Source organism: Enhydra lutris, unplaced genomic scaffold (assembly GCF_002288905.1).
Source record: "Enhydra lutris kenyoni isolate GAN:26980312 unplaced genomic scaffold, ASM228890v2 scaffoldscaffold3, whole genome shotgun sequence".
Taxonomy (NCBI): domain Eukaryota; kingdom Metazoa; phylum Chordata; class Mammalia; order Carnivora; family Mustelidae; genus Enhydra; species Enhydra lutris.
The window spans coordinates 17,239,340-17,254,709 of record NW_019154087.1 but is presented as its reverse complement, the minus strand read 5'-3'; the positions used below and the strand labels follow the sequence as shown (position 1 = coordinate 17,254,709).

Here is a 15,370-nt window from a genome sequence, read left to right as displayed (position 1 = left end):
GAGGACAACAACCCCCAAGAAAGAACAGATGTACTCTCCCCAGCTGCATCCCTGATTTTATTATGTTAGTGAACTTTGTTTAAAGTAAATGTCTTCAAGAAAGTATTTTTACCTAGTCATGATTAAAAAGAATTTTTAGATTATTTTGGAATTACCAATGTCTTTCCTCTGCAGAAGCTTTGTGCGCAAGCAAGAACTTATGTCAAGAGGCTCAAAAGATTTGTAAGAATAAAAGTAATAATTATAAGAACAAATGAAAAGTAAAAATTAGAATTAAATTGAGAAGAAGAAAATATCTTGATCCAGGAGAAATTCAAATGCACTTTAATGTCAAGACAAACTGAAATGTAAACAAGAGGACAATGAAATTATTAATCTCAATCAGGAAAAAGTGATAAGAAACCAACAGAGACAGAAACTGAACATCATAGCCTCAAAAATGGCAATGAAGAGAATCTGCTAAAAAGTCAGAAAAGGATGCAAGAAATGAAAGAAAAGTTAAATAGTTCAGAGACTTAAACAATTTGCTATTATTTAGTTGGAAATTACCTGGTTTTTATTCATAAGCAGAGAATTTAAGAGCATAAATGTATTTTTAAAGATTTTATTGTTTAAATGATCTCCATACCCAATGTGGGGTTCAAACCTACAGCCCTGAGATTGAAAGTCACACACTCCACCAACTGAGACACCAGGTGCCCCATAGTATATATGTGTTTTTAGAGTAATTAAATCTGATGCATGGACCAGAAAATTGGTTTACCCAGAGAACAAAGTTCCTTTTACCACAATAAAGCTAAATATTATTAGACTGAGGAACTGAAGGAAAATATGGGGAAAACAAATCATATTACATGAAACTCCAGATTTTCCCATGAAGTCAATGTCAAAACATATGTGAATTTTTGGAACCACAGTTATCAGCCTAGATCTGACAAAACTCATAAAAGACAATCCCTAAAAGGCCTTTTCTTTTATAAGCTAAGACCAGCTTAGGCTAAATTTCTACAGAATATCATCAATTTGCAAATGATCTAAAGCAGAATTTCCTAGCAAAAAGTTAGACTCTATTCCTTTTTTTTTTTTTTTTTAGTTAGACCCTATTCTTATTCACATTCTACCTTTCCACTTATGAACATCAAACATCATTTGTTAAACATGTTTATTTCCCAATAGTATATTCTTAGTTCTGCAGGCCATAGGCAAGGCACTCTCCCATACCACTGACAGGTCTCCCCTACTCTTCTGCTCAGCACCAGTCCTATTTGGTCACACCCCAGGTAAAACCTGGGCCTCTCATGTCTCAGTCTCTAATTTTCAGAAGGCCCTGTATATTCATTTTTCTGTTCCCATCCTGGACTCCTCCCTAGCACACTGTGCCCTCTGGAGCTCTCAGCCAGTCATAAGCACAGTCCCCTTTATCTTCAGTCTCCTCTTGAATGTGACCTTTATCTTCTGGTTTCCACTGAAAATTGGCTCTCTTGTGAAGGCACTCTATCCCCTATAACCTTCTCAAGTGGTGGCTCTTCTCTTTTTGACACCTCTCATACCACTGGACCTGGAAGTGCCCTGGAATGCAAATACCCCACTTGCATTTCATTACCACTTCCAAATAATGCTCTTTCTTCTCCCTGAAACCCTAAACTTTGAATCCCATGTTATCAGACTATGGAATCTACTGTAATCACATTTTTCTTGCACCCCCTCTCCATATCATTCTTCCCTTTAAGTTCTTGAAGATTTTGGCTCTTACCATACCGTGAAACATTCTTCATTCTACTTCAGTATCCACACAAATGTTTCTTACAATGCCTTGGACTCTTGACTGCTTGACTTCCTCTCCTCCCATGGTCTTTTCACCCAGTTACCAACTCCAGTGATCTTCTCACTATCATTTATGGAAACCCCACTCTAACCACAATTTTAAGTATCTCATTCTCTAGTCATGGTTTCCAATTTTTTCCCTGCTCATTCCTTCTAATATCCTAATTAATAAAAAAAATTGTTCTCTTTGGACTAGTAATCCATTTATTATATTACCTTTCTATTACCCCTATACCTAATTGCCTAGTTTAAATTCCATGTGCCATCATTGTAATTACCTTCTTACACATGTGTACCACTCTCTTTCCTTCCCTCTAACTTTTATCATACTCTATTGGTAAAACTCCAATTCTGATTAAATCCAACTCTGCCTAAACCATTTCCAGAGAACAACCTAAAATAAAGTGTACAGGTCTAATGTTAAAGTAATGTTCACTAATCTCAAGTGGGTCCTGATGGTGGCCCTCATCTTACTTTATTTTCCTCCTTCATTGCCTCTCACTTTCCTAGATACATATTTCATACCATTCCCTTCACCTCAGATCTCTAACGGCTCCTCCCTCTACCTCCCCATCACTGGCAAAGTTACTTATTTCCCAAAGGAAACAGGGTCACTCAGATTCTATTAAAACTTTGATAAATTACTCAATCCAATCTACCACCTCCTTGCTTCTGTATTCATAACACACTTGTCTTCCTTCCTATGTTCATGGCTAATGCCAATCCTTCACCTTGTACAATAGATCTCATTCTCTCTTACCTGCTCAAGAACATCTTTCTATATTCAGCAACAGCAAATTTTGCCTCTCTGTTGAACCATTCCCATCAGCTACCATATGCTGTTGCTATTATTTATTCCAACTCACAAAAACTTTCTCTTTTTTTTTCATTTTTTTAAAATTTTCAGCATACCAGTATTCATTGTTTTTGTACCACACCCAGTGCTCCATGCAGTCCGTGCCCTCTCTAATACCCACCACCTGGTTCCCCCAACCTTCCATCCCCCCCACCTCTTCAAACTCTTCAGATTGTTTTTCAGAGTCCATAGTCTCTCATTGTTCACCTCCCCTTCCAATTTCCCCCAAATGCCTTCTCCTAACTCCCCATGTCCTCCATGCTATTTGTTATGCTCCGCAAATAAGTGAAACCATATGATAATTGACTCTCTCTGCTTGACTTATTTCACTCAGCATAATCTCTTCCAGTCCCGTCCATGTTGCTACAAAAAGTTGGGTATTCATCCTTTCTGATGGAGGCATCATACTCCATAGTATATATGGACCATATCTTCCTTATCCATTCGTCCATTGAAGGGCATCTTCGTTCTTTCCACAGTTTGGCAACCGTGGCCATTGCTGCTATAAACATTGGAGTACAGATGGCCCTTCTTTTCACTACATCTGTATCTTTGGGGTAAATACCCAGTAGTGCAATTGCAGGGTCATAGGGAAGTTCTATTTTTAATTTCTTGAGAAATCTCCACACTGTTCTCCAAAGAGGCTGCACCAACTTGCATTCCCACCAACAGTGTAAGAGGGTTCCCCTTTCTCCACATCCCCTCCAACACATGTTGTTTCCTGTCTTGCTAATTTTGGCCATTCTAACTGGTGTAAGGTGATATCTCAATGTGGTTTTAATTTGAATCTCCCTGATGGCTAGTGATGATGAACATTTTTTCATGTGTCTGATAGCCACTTGTATGTCTTCATTTCTCTTGACCCTATTTACTTTTCCAGGAAATTATTCTCTTTTTCTCTTCACTTTCACATCAAAATTCCTTGAAATACTTGTTGATACCTGTTGTCTCCATCCAGTTTTCTCCACTTTTGCACATATTCTAGTAAGTTTTTCTATTTACCATTCTACTACAAGAACACCACTGACCTCTGTGTTGTTAAATCCAATGATCAATATTCAGCCTTCCTCTCACTTGACCCGTGAATAGCTTTTGACAAAGCTGACCATTTCCCTCTCCTTTATACATTTTCTTCACTTGGCTTCCAGAACACATTCTCTTGGCTTTCCCCTTAACTCACTGGCTGCCTCTTTTCAGTATACTTTTGGAAATCCCCCTCATCCACTGACCTCTTAACTCTAGAGTGCTTAGGGTTCATCTCTGGATTCCATATAATCTCATAGCTTTTAATGTCTTCCATGTATGTCTTCAGATATAATCTCTTTTCCAAAGCCCAGTTTCTTGTATTTAATTTCACATGATTTATAATTTATTGGAAGGTAGAGTCGGAGTCTTATCATCCTGGTTTCCCATTTTGTACAAGCACAATGAAATAAAGGTGTCACTTTAAAGGTTATTGAATGAATGAGGGAATGAATAAATGAATGAATGTTCATGAATCAGATTGGCAATCAAAAGAAAGAGAATATATCTGTTGCCTTAAAAAGAAGATATTTAGAAGTAGACAGCTGTAGACCAGATGCATCCCAAAAGGGGATTCTGGTTTAACCAGTAAAACATATTGGAAGAACATCTGAAAGTACATCTAAAACTTCCATTAGGTTGCTGCCTTACACACTTCACACATGGACACTTGAGTTTGTAATTTCTTGTGTATATACTAGTTACATAACAAGTAAATGAATTGGATGAATACATGTGTGAATAAAACTTGAATGTTAAATAGTATTCTCAATCAAATTAACCTGTTTATTTCCTGTTTAGAATAATCTGAAATTATCTTACTCACTGAGTTATTACGGTCCCCTTCTCCCTGCTTACTAGAAAGAGTAAGTTAAGTTCCAAGCAGGTGAAGGCCTTTTCTGACTTCTTCATTACATTATTATTGGTGCATTATACAGTGTCTAATGTATAATACCACTGAAATAGTACTGTATGTGTGTTTTAATGTAGAGTCATGGTGGAATGGAGAAGGGAATAAAGTTAGCTATTACAAATGAAGAAATTTACCATGAAAAAGGACTCATCATTAACAACTGGTACTTGTCGAATATTCAGTTTATTTTTAGACAGAATGCTATATGGGATTCACCTACTAAATATTAGGCAAGGAATATAAAAAAAATTATAGTGTCTCTAACTCCTAGTTCATAAAGACAGTAATATTGTCTTCCCCACTATAACCCATAAACATAGAATAACATTTTTTTCCTTAAACGTAAAAAATTATTTAGAGAATATTACTACATAAAGATATATTTTTTAATAACCAGGATTAGAAATAGTGACTTGTTAAAAATATTTTGGCTGCTTCTTTTTATACTATATTTAAATAGTCTAACTAGGGACGCCTGGGTGGCTCAGTTGGTTAAGCAGCTGCCTTCGGCTCAGGTCATGATCCCAGCGTCCTGGGATCGAGTCCCACATCAGGCTCCTTGCTTGGCGGGGAGCCTGCTTCTCCCTCTGTCTCTGCCTACCATTCTGTCTGCCTGTGCTTGCTCTCTCTCCCTCTCTCTCTGACAAATTAAAAAAAAAAAAAAAAAAAAAAAATCTTTAAATAGTCTAACTATAAAAGTAGTTCTTAAAATTTTTGTTTATTTATTTATTTTATTTTCAAGTTTTTATTTAAATTCCAATTAGTTAACATATAGTATAATATTAGTTTCAGGAGTATAATTTAGTGATTCATCACTTACATGAAACACCCTGTGCTCATCACACTTGTATTAATTTTTTTTAAAAAGCTAGAATGTATTCCTTTAGAATCAGAATCAGATTCACTGTAGGCTTTCCTTAATCGAAAAATAATTAGAGAGTCACTGTCATTAATCATAGAGGAGAAGATATTTTATTATAGCTCAAAAGTTATTTTGTAACTCATAAAAGCAGAATAATAATGAAGCAAAATAAATAAAAAAACACTTCTAAGAATTTGATTATTTCAAATAAATATTAACATATCTTTAATGTTTTCTATTCATATGTTCATGCCAGCACTTTTATCTATATTGCATTGAAGTCTATGAACACAAGAAAATTAGTGAGTCTAAAAGTCACTAAAACCTCAGTGAGAATTAAAAGCAACAGGAATATCCTGAATGCCTAGAAAATGTGAATGAAGACAGAAGACCCAGAGAAGGAGGTAGAGTTACCAAAGATAGACTCCACCCACTTTAAAACTTGGCCTAAAATTGGTTCTAAGAAAGAGTTAAAAAATAATTTCAAAATGGATTATAAATTTGAATATGAGAATTTTTTAATGTTAGATCTAAATATTTTGACAGATGGCAAGCATATTTCTTGAATCTTGGCATATATGTTTAAAGCAAGGCTCTTAAGAGTTCCTTACACAGCTGATTTCCTTGTTCTCTTCCAGTTTCTACAATACCTTCCTGAAGTCAACCTCTAGGTTACAGGGATAAAGAGCCTTTTCATCTGAGTAGCCTTTGAGGGGTTATCAACAGAAAGTAAATAAATCTTTCCATTTGGTTCCACATCTGAACTTCTGAGCTCCTGACAGAGCCAGAAACAGTGTAGAGGCTCATAAATATTTCTAGAAAGAATGAATGACTTCTTTCTTGATGTAAATGTGATATACACAGCAACATGTGAACAGACCATATTCTGAAAATAAGATACACTTTTTAAGAGTTTCTAGGGACTTTAATATAAAAAAAAAACACCACTTCTCAATTACATAAATAAGCAAGTCAAAGTAGGTTGCTTTTCGACATCTCAGAGAATTTAAAGAATATAGGAGTCACTTCCTTTATGTTCATGTTTTGATTCAGTAACTATTTACTTGGTTCCTACCATATGGTTTCTTCTAAATGGTGGGAAGAAAATCTACTAGGAATGTAATAGGACAGTGCAAAGTTGAGAAGGCATGGGGATGCCTGGGTGGCTCAGTTGGTTAAGCATCTGACTTTGGCTTGGGTCATGATCTCAGGGCACTGGGACTGAGCCCTGCATTGAGCTCTGTGCTCAGTAGGGAGTCTGCTTGAGATTTTCTCTCTCTCTTCCTCTGCTCCTCCCCCTGCTTGTGCTCTCTCTTTCAGTCTCTCCTTCTCTCAAATAAATAAAATCTTTAAAAGAAAGATAAAAAGACATGGTCTACATGCTTTCAAATGGCTTGCAACAAACTAAAGTGTCTGATACCGGCATGTGTTGTCCAGAAGCCCCCAATAATCATAACTCAAGACTGGTGTGCTGTTAACAACTATAAAATGTCACTTAATTCAAATTGAAAACATAAATGTCCAATGGATAAGGCACCATAATAGACTCTTTGGTGAAAACAAAAATAATATGCAATTTCTACTTTAATTAAATTAGAACCTAGATGAAACAATAAATCATGTATATAAATTACTATATAGCAAGACAAAATGGTAAATTAATATTGCCAAGTCAGAACTGCAAAATTTAAAAATAAGAATGTTCAAAACCTTTCATTATTTACTTTGGCACAAGTTTGAGGTGGATACTATTGTTATTACAGATTAGAAGTTAGAGGTTTAGAGAAGTAGGGAATGTATTTAGGTCATGGTTCCCGAAAGGGGAATTGTAGGGATGCTGGTGAGAGCGGGTTAGAGAATGACCTTCCTTAAGTATGACTAAACTGAAGGAGGAAAACTGAATACCAGTTACAAGGAAACTTGTTTGGTAAATGTGTTGAATTTGAAGAGCACAAGAACTGTAAAGTTTTGCTGGAATGGATGAGATGAGTAGTGAGCAAGAAACTCAAAGGAACATCAGATCACGGGGTTACTTGAAGACCTAGTCAAACTATGGATGCAGCCAATGAATTCACATCTCCACCTTTTCTTCTTGCCTCCTATCCCTTTATCCTCAAATTAATTTTTCAGACAGTTTTCAATTCAATATTTTATAGATATAGCACAGTAATAAAATCTTGCTGCTAAAAATCAGTTACCTGCAAAGTACGTAGTATAGACAATTCAGTATGTGGTCCTTGAAATTATGGCTGCAAATTTTCACAGACCCAGGTAACTAGCACTCACTTCCTCACTATTCTAAATAAACACAAATAACATTACTCTTGAGATTTAACTTGATATAAATCTTTGTTTTGGAACCAATTCCATATTTAAAGGCCCATTTCATATGCCACCTCTGCCATGGAGCTTTCCTCCTCCCACTAAAGGTACAAAGCAAGCACAATCAACAATGACTAGGGAATGTTCTTAGACTTTGGCAAGCAGTGGATATGAGTGATCTTTTAAGATTTTCATTTTAATTTGGCACATACACAATGCACAATTCTGCTAGAATTTTGGAACTTTTTCTTAAAATGGAAAAGTCATAAAAATATGAAAAAAATATATCACATGTTTACTTAAATAGCACCCAAGTTGTATGTTCAATCATAGCCTAAAATAATTAACTGGTGCAACTAATAAATATATGTGAAGAAAAGGTCTTGCCTAATGAGTCAGAAATGTATCTAGATACTAAAATAATAATAATAATAATAATAATAATAATAATAGTGATAGTGATAGTGATAACAGCAGTACAAAGCATCACAAGACAGTTGTTTACAAAGGTAGGCTTTGAATCTCTCTGGCTGATTCTAACACATGTCTTGAAACCCAAACAGGATTTATCTGGGGACCGTTGACCTCCTTTTGGCCAACAGTTATCATGTGAGCCCAGAGCTGCTCAGCTACTTTTTAAAAGTTGACAGAGAGGAGTCAGCATCTTCTATAGACTCCCATTTCAACCTTCTCTGCTCTTATTCCTATCATGGGGCTCCCATGATCCCTGAATCTCTGCTTTACTCCTTGGCTCACATCTGAGGACTTGTACCTCCCAGTCCTAAAGTACCTACAAATGCCCTATGCAGGAATCTTTGCTGCTCTTATGTTCTTTGGTACTATGGAGGACTAGACCTATTACTGTCCTGAGCACCATTCCATGATGTTCTCTCACATTACATATAGCAGTTTAGATTCCTAAACAAAGCAGAAATTCCTAAGTACATATTGCAAACATATTTTACTAGGGTTTACCTATGCTTTAACAAATATTAATTGAACACCACTATAGGTATACTAGAGTATATGAACCACAGCTCTGTTCTCCCCACTGGGGAGTCAGAAAATAAAAAAGCCAAATGAAAATAAGAAAATTCAGGTAGTAATAACTGCTATGGAAAAAATTAAAACGAGCAATTGGTAGAGTGACTGAAGAAAGGTACATTAGAGAGGGGGCAAGGGAAGTCTTCTTTGAGGCTGTAGCTTTTGAACTGACACCTGAATGAAAAGATGAAGTCAAGTAAGGATGTGGGGGAAAGTCATTCAAGCAAAAGGAGTGATAAGAGTAAGGGTCCTGAGCTGGGAATCAGATAGATGTGTCCATGAATAGAGGGAAAGACAGTGAGGCTGGAACACAGTGAAGTAGAGAAGTAGGTAACAAGGCCAGGGATGTGGACCAGAATGTGTTGGGCCTTGTAGGCTATGTCCTAAAATTTTTATTTTATTCTAACTGAAATGGTAAAGCCACTGGAAAGCTTTAAGCAGAAAAGTAATATGATCCAATTTAAGTTTTTCAAAATCTCTCTGCTGACTTGTAGAGAAGGCAATTTTGGTGACAAAGAGGGAACAGTATGAAGGTTGCTAAACTAGCCCAGGCAAGTCTGTTTGTGGTTTAGAACCAGGAGACTCAGAGAACTGACACTTAGGGAAGGGAATGATATGCTCATAGGTCCGACAAGGCTAGAGAAGGGATACGTGTTTATGTAGGTTTCTGTATGTATATATCTGAGTAGCTTTATGCATTTGGGATGAGGGAGATGGATAAGCAGAAGTCAAGAAGATTCCTCGGATTTGGGATTAAATAACTGTGGACAATAGGAAAACTAGGAAAGGAACACACAAAGAAGTCAATAGCTCTGTCTTAAAAGTTTGAGACTATTATATTAATGTCATTGCTCCTCATCAGGTGGGTGAGGCTTCATAAAATGGTCTCATAATTTTAAAGTTATCTAGTCACCAAAAGGGATCCATCACCTAAAACAAAAACAAAAACAAAACAAAACAAAAAACAGTGATCAAAACCAACATGTTTAATAAAATTATATATAGTGAAGGAACTATTTCTCAAGAACAGGAAAGAGGTTTCCGAATGTCCTTTCAGGGGTATGCAGGGAGGTAGCGTGTTCTACCAGATCCTCTGGGGATTATCAATTCTTTAAGAATGTGAGTCTGATTATTGGCAACCAAGGGTAATACAAATGATTCTCAGTGATAGCAACACAAATGAATTTTGTCTGATAGAGGTAGAACTAATCTCTGCTCTACAGAAAAGATGACTCCAAACACTATTGCCCCATGAATACTAACAGGTTTTGCACTTACTAACAAATTCATTTCAGTATTCGTGATTGCTTATGTATCTTCTTCAAATTCTCATTTAAATTAATATTGACATCTCAATAGTGTTCTCCTTAATGAATTTTTCTTCTTAATGAATTTAATAAAATAAATCTTTGACATGTTTATTTTATATTTGAATGACAGTAGTATTTTTATCTTTTGAAATTATATGTTAACAAGAGTAACAATAGTGTAGTAAAAAATCAAAGGGGCATTTTTGAATTCCGAATAAGAAGTGATTTCCTGTGATAAGTTCTTTGGTGGTCTCTCTTAAAATGTCCACTTCTGACATTTAAAGAGGAGATAACAGAAATTAGTAAACTTTGAATAGTTAGAATTATAATTGACCAGTCGAGATGTGGGTAATGTCTTTATTGTGATTGTTATATTATTATTTATTACATCATTGTTATGATTTATATCAATGTTATTAATTAAAATTAATTACAAATCAATAATTAATAAAAATAAATTAGTAATATTATTATTGTTATATATATGTGTGTGTATATATATACAGTTGTTCCTAAGATACTTACATTCTAAAGGATTATTTTTTCATTCTCTCAAAAAGCCATTACGAACAACTATGAGAAAACCAGTTTAATTGCCATTATAAATCCCATTTCTTCATTTTCATAGTATTTTTTTAAAGAAAGGTAACTTTTTTTAAAGATTTTATTTATTTATTTGAGGGAGAGAGATAGTGAGAGAGAGGATGAGCGGAGGCAGGAGGCGGTGGTGTGCAAAAGGAGACAGAAGCAGTTCCCTGCTGAGCAGGGAGCCAGACACCAGCCTCAATCCCAGGACCCTGGAATAATGACCTAAGTGAAGGCATATGCTTAACCGACTGAGCCACCCAGGCAATTTTCCATTTTCATAAAAAAATCCTTAATGTGGTTTACCTCTATGGTTATCTAATCTATTTGTATGATACAAATAGATGAAAGAACTATTGTTTAGAAGAAACTTATATACCTGCATTTTGCCCACTCTTTGATTTCTTCTTATTCTCATCCTAATGAAAAGAAAAATAATTCTCCCAGTAATTTCCACATACCTTCTTTTCTGATTTGAACCCATAATCCTGATTGTTGGTAGAGGATACTGGTAGCTTCAAAATATCAATCTGTTTATGGTTGCAGGCAGCGTCCTCTAGGAAAGCAATGTCACACACACTACTTCCCTTCCACACTTTAAATTTCTCCCCCATAAGAATCACTTTTCCCCCTTGGTATAAAAATAATGTGCCTGTTGTTATTGTGAAGAGTTTTAAGCCTAAAATGAAGGAGGTATAGGTAGCTTCTGTGTTCCCCGGGTTGGATAAAAGGAAATAAATAAAATAATGAGCCAGAACTTACTCCTTCACTCTTCTAGATGTCTTTTTCACAGATTTCTTTTCTGTCTCCTTTACACTTTCTTAAAACTGGAAACAATAGGAACTATGCTCCAGAATTAAAGCGAAAACAAATCCTAAATGTAATCACCATCTTTTAATGACTTGCAAATCATTATGCATAAATACAATAATGCAGACACACATGGAAGTTCCACATAGAGAAGACTCTTTTGCACTTCAAGTGGCATTTTTAGAAGCATTAAAAAAATGTACCAGAGAGAAAAGAATGTTCATATTCTAAAGATAATTTAAATAGTTTTACAGTGGATCAGCATCTCAAATTTTGCACATGGGCTCCAACAAACATTTCAGAGTAAAAAGGAAATCAAGAAAGTTTACATTAGGGACACCTAGGTGGCTCAGTCGGTTAAGCATCTGCCTTCGGCTCAGGTCATGATCTCAGGGTCTTGGGATCAAGTCCCTCATTGGGCTCCTTGCTCAGCTGGGAGCCTGCTTCTCCCTCTGTTTGTGCTCTCTCTCTTTGGCAAATAAATAAATAAAATCTTTTTAAAAAGGTTGCATTATATACACACAGTACACAAACACCCCTCCCCACATGCATGCACACTCAAACATGCCAGTTTATATGATTTATATATTAAATATGTCAAACTCTCCAACTTCTATTTTAATTTACATAAATTTTTGCATTTCTCCTTGACCTTAATAATAGCATAATAATCCATTTATAATATTTTGTATTTTGTATAAATCATATAATTTTATTTTCACATATATTATTCCAATTGAGCCCAGTGGGTAGTCCAGAAGGAAAAAACATAGTATTAAAATTATTTTAGTGATTTGAATTATAGCTGTTTGTTTTCCTATACAGTGGATTCTAGGTTCTTACTGTTTTTTCCTAAACATAGTTATGATTTTTTTAATTATACAAATTTTAAGAATATTGTAATAACAGTTAAAAGTTATTTATGCAATTTAAAATTCAACATAATTAAATTTTCATTTATTAGAAGTGAGGCATCAGCAAAATGAGTGGTATCTAACATTTGGTGACTATGAACTAAAGAAATTGATGAATATGCTTCTCACCCATTCCATGAACTACACGGAAAACATTTGACTTTCTTTTTCTCAATAAGGTATTTTGACATGTTGACATATATTCAAAATTTTCAAATTGTGATATGTAGGTACTTTAACTGTGATTTATAAGTGAAAAATGGCTTTTTCTTTATCCAGTAGAGAATAAACTGCTTTGACAATTAAATAAGGAAATTATACAAACTGCATTTTTAATTAATTTTGCTTTTTGCTTTTGATCATTTAGCTTGAGATACTTTGTGCTTTCTTTAGATGAGTGTAATAGGGCAAAAACATATTACCAAACATATCTGAATACAGAGTATTTTCTTTAATTAAAACATTTGGAAAGTAAGCCTTTAAACTTTGTTATCTGATGAAAATATTTTAAAATATAGTATTTTATTATATTATGAAGTGATGGAGTTCAGGACACACCACTCTAAATTATGACACCTTGACATACTGAATGTCCTAAGCTGAAGGAGTCTGAGAAAACAGCAGCAGTAGGAAGGTCATTCTAACACCCCTTCTCAAAAAGCAGGAGAGAAACCTCCCATGTGGAAGGCTCTCTCCCTGTACCAGAAGGAAGAAAGGCATCCTAAACGCTAAGAATTTAGGGCCAAGAAGGCTGTGTTAAGAAACCTTGTTATTTCTTTACCATTCTTCACAAATGTATTCTTTCTTTAAAAGGTATTAAAAGCTTCCTGGTCTGGTTACTTCTTTGGGTCTTCATTCTCTTGTGGAGGCTTCCAAGTCCATGTAAAAATTCAATACAATTTGCATGCTTTTCTCCTGTTAATCTGTCTGATGTCAGCTTACTTCTGAGGCCCAGCTGGAGACCCAAAGAGGTTGGAGAGGAATGTTTCTAACAGAAGTAATATGCTTGTGAGTTATTTATGGCTTCTTTCTACTGTCTTATCTATGAGCCCAGGTAAGGAATTACTTCTCACAATTTATATTCTTTCATAAGTACAGATCAGTTAACCAAATAGTTTACAATCACCAAGAAATTTAAACCATGAAAAACTTTAAAATTATTACTCTTTTCTTCAGAAACTTCCTTACAGTTAACAAAGATTTGAACATTCCCTGGAACCTTACAGCTATATGAAAGGTCATATTTTATAATAGCTAAGCATTTTTATTTATTTTAAAAACAAACTCTTATACTTTATTATTTCCTGATAATATCTGCAAACATGCTGAATTCTAGAATTTTTTTTTCCAAGCGTATCGTTAATGTTATCCTTATAGCTTTGATTTTTATTGCACTTCATGGATTTTTTCTATGTCTAGGTAATCATATTTTAGAACCACATTCTAAAGCACATACAAAAAAATAAAGCACATATTGGCAAACATAACAATTCTATTACTACAGAAGCACAAAGAGAAGAGTGCAGTCCTGTGCCACGAATGGACTGGATATAGCTATTCCACATCCTCTTCTATGCTTCTTAGGTGGTATTTGGCCTTGCTCTTAGAATTTCCTTTCTGGATTTTGGGTTTTTTAAAAGATTTTATTTTTAAGCACTCACTACCCCCAACACAGAGCTTGAACTTGCAGCCCCAAGATCAAGAGTTACATGCTGTTCTACTGACTAAGCCTGCCAGGCAGCCTTGCTCTTAGAATTTTCTCTATCTCTTTATCTCAACAGATGCTCAAAGAGTTTTTTAAAACCCACCTTTAAAGGTAACCCATGGAATGGGAGAAGATAATCTCCAATGACACTACAGAGAAAGGGCTGATATCCAAGATCTATAAAGAACTCCTCAAACTCAACACACACAAAACAGATAATCATGTCAAAAAATGGGCAGAAGACATGAACAGACACTTCTCCAAAGAAGACATACAAATGGCTAACAGACACATGAAAACATGTTCATCATCATTAGCTATCAGGGAGATTCAAATTAAAACCACACTGAGATACCACCTTACACCAGTTAGAATGGCCAAAATTAACAAGACAGTAAACAACAAGTGTTGGAGAGACTGTGGAGAAAGCAGAACCCTCTTACACTGTTGGTGGGAATGCAAGTTGGTGCAGCCACTTTGGAAAACAGTGTGGAGATTCCTTAAGAAATTAAAAATAGAGCTACCTTATGAGTACCCACTACTGGGTATTTACCCCAAAGATATAGATGTAGTGAAAAAAAAGGCCATCTGAACCTCACGGTTCATAGCAGCAGTAGCTACAGTCACCAAACTGTGGAAAGAACCAAGATGCCCTTCAACGGACGAACAGATAAAGAAGATATGGTCCATATATACAATGGAGTATTTTGCTCCAACAGAAAGGATGAATACCCAACTTTTGTAACAACATGGATGGGACTGGAAGAGATTATGCTGAGTGAAATAAGTCAAGCAGAGAGAGTCAATTATCATATGGTTTCACTTACTTGTGGAGCATAAGGGATAACACGGAGGACATTGGGAGATGGAGAAGAGAAGTGAGATAGGGGAAATTGGAGGGGGAGACAAACCACGAGGTACTGTGGACTCTGAGAAACAAACTGAGGGTTTCGGAGGGGAGGGAGTTGGTGGGTTGAGTGAGGTATTATGGAGGGCATGTATTGCATGGAGCATAGGTGTGGTGCATAAACAATGAATTTTGGAACACTGAAAAGAAATAAAATAAAATAAAATAGAAAAAAAAAGCACCTTTAAGATATGTGCTACCTCACTTTCTTTTGCTGGTTAGAACTGAAGATACAGTGAATGCCAGAGACAGCCTTTTTCCTTTCTGTTTGACTTTCATCAGAGGAGGAAAAGGA

At 35.5% G+C, this 15,370-nt stretch overlaps 1 protein-coding gene across 2 annotated transcripts in view; it reads right to left on the bottom strand.

Annotated features, from left to right (window-relative positions):
* Positions 1 to 15,370, bottom strand: part of LOC111153734 (arylsulfatase family member J) — a 94,588-nt gene that overhangs the window by 38,439 nt on the left and 40,779 nt on the right. The gene's annotated exons all lie outside the window — the stretch shown is intronic.